Here is a 2,350-nt window from a genome sequence, read left to right as displayed (position 1 = left end):
AAGAGACAGGGATCAACCAGTTTGACCCAGTTCTATGCCCAGGCATGCTAGTGAACAAGTTTTCCATTATTTAGTATCACTAATCTCAGCATTTGGTTAAGGAAGGCTGTTTCAAATCCTTGACTGACTGAGCTGGGCTGGCTATGAATACCCAAGTCACAAGAAAAAGAGTTTTAACCAGCTCCAATTCATAGTCACAGATTCAAAGTCATTTGAAAAACATGCTTGTTGTAGCTCTGCACAGTCTGGGCCTTGCCCGCTCACCAACTTCAGCTCATTTCAGCTCACCAGCTCAGCTCACCAACTTCATTTGTAACTGCCTCCCTTAGTAACTGCAAACCCTGCTTCCAAAATTAGGTCTTCTGCCTTCTAACAGCAGAGGAAGTGCAAAACCTACGACCTCACACACAGAGAGCATCTTTGCCATGTACAACACGGTAACGTCATGTGTGCATATGCGCAAGACAATGGACTTTGCCAATGTCCAGGGGCAGGTGCTTACCCATGGTGGGATTTCTACCTAGTACAGGGAGCATTTCAGATGTCTCAGTGAAAAGAAAGAGAACACAGATACCCTGACAGGGAGAGACTTGTTTAGAGTGTGTGTGACTCTAAGACCTCTTTCCAGGTCAGAGAAGCATCATTTTCAAGAGTCTTTCAGACTTTCCACTGAAGCCAACGTGTGTTCTACAAATAATTAAATATTAACTGGGGCAGGGAATTGAACCTGAAATGATCAAAGTTCTTGTGAGTTCCCTAACTGCCAAACTCAAAACCTGATTCTTTTGTTTTCCTTCTCCTTTTCGTACTTCTTTAGTCCATTTGCAGTAGCTTATAGCTGCACCAAGACCAGCAAGAGCTGAAACACCAGGCAGATAGGTGGGCAAAGCACTCCTATGGCCGGGGGAAATCTGCTTTGCAGTGGCAACTTGGGAGTGTCAAATTCACAGCTGGTAGTGATGGGGAATAAAACATCATCTTCTACCCCATACTGCCAGGAGGTAAGAAGGACTAGACACATCTCTTGTTTTCTGTATCTCTTTTTCCTTTTAAGTTTGTAAAATGAGGACCAATACCTAATTGCTTATCTAGCTATGTCTAGGAGAAGGCTTCTGGTTTATCTTGAGTCGTCTTGGCTAGGACTGTTTGTTAGACTCTTGATTACAGGGGTGTTCTTTTGAAATAAAATAAAATAAAAGCTTAATTGTAGCTCTTTAACAGGTTTAAAAACTACAAAGAGAAAAAAAAAAAAAACACAAACCTTGCTTTGTAGTTATTTTAAAGCTATCCCCTGAATTTTAAGACATGCCTAGCATTTTTGGTGGTTAGTGAAAGAGACTTAGGCTTGTGACTGCTTTGGACTGAAGTTACCAATTGCTTTATTTATTTTTTTTTTTTTTTTTAAACAAATGAAACATGTTTGTTATAATTGACCAAATCCATATGCTGTTCTTCAGGCCTTTCTGCAAGTGAAGGGTTTATTTTGTTGTTGTTGTCCTCTTTTCCAACCTAAATCATTCCATGAGTCCATGACTCACTACTTTGGCTGCCAAGGCAAATTTCCTCCAGCTCTATCACCAGCAGGTCTTACAGACACACCACTCCTCTCACAGAGCTGCTTTGTAAATATGAAGCACTTCAGTATTTTTCTTTGTGATATACAGAGGACTGTAAGGGGGCCAGGGGGTGGATTTTTTTTTTTCTTTTTGTTTTGGAGCTGTGATGCTTTCAGATCCACAACTAGAGAACTGGCTTTCCATGTTCGCATGCTGTGCTCAGTGCCCCATCTCCGGGTGGTAAGGAGCAATTTTTCAGGGAGTAATAAACTCCCTTGTACTTGGCAGTGCATCTTTAGGAAGCCCCATTGTTCCCCTGCTGCCAAAGATGGCCTTACTTCCAGGAGACTGGTCTCCCTGCTGCAGCCCAAGCTCATATTTTCTTTCTTCTTATTAGCACACTGAAGAAAGTCATCATTAATCAAATGCAGGCACATTTAGCAAAGTTCAATGTGTATGAAAAATTTATGTCAACCTTTAGGCTCTATGACAGCCCCAAGGCTTCACTTAATAAGTTCTGTAATGACTTACTGTTAATGGCTGATTCACATTATCTCTTTGAGGTCTATTGGGCCTCTCAGTAACATTTTCTATTATTGATTATGGAGCTCTTGTACGTTGCCCAGACATATAAGCAAAACTGTTGTTTACATTCTTTGCTTTCTACAATGGAAAGTTAGATGCATTGAACTATAAAAAGCTCATAGAACATAATTTTCTATTTTCTTAATTTATGTGGCTCTAGTGTAGTACAGTAGTGAATGAAAGAGTAGCTTTCGGGGGGGGGGGGGGGG

At 41.0% G+C, this 2,350-nt stretch overlaps 1 long non-coding RNA gene across 1 annotated transcript in view; it reads left to right on the top strand.

Annotated features, from left to right (window-relative positions):
* LOC113484330 overlaps positions 1-2,350 on the top strand; it is an 18,875-nt gene that overhangs the window by 1,306 nt on the left and 15,219 nt on the right. The window contains exon 2 of the long non-coding RNA XR_003399205.1: positions 818-1,001. This is a non-coding gene — a long non-coding RNA (uncharacterized LOC113484330). The remainder of the gene's footprint in view (positions 1-817; positions 1,002-2,350) is intronic.

Source organism: Athene cunicularia (assembly GCF_003259725.1).
Source record: "Athene cunicularia isolate RWA chromosome 11 unlocalized genomic scaffold, athCun1 chr11_part1, whole genome shotgun sequence".
Classification (NCBI taxonomy): Eukaryota; Metazoa; Chordata; class Aves; order Strigiformes; family Strigidae; genus Athene; species Athene cunicularia.
This window is presented reverse-complemented; position numbering and strand designations above follow the sequence as displayed.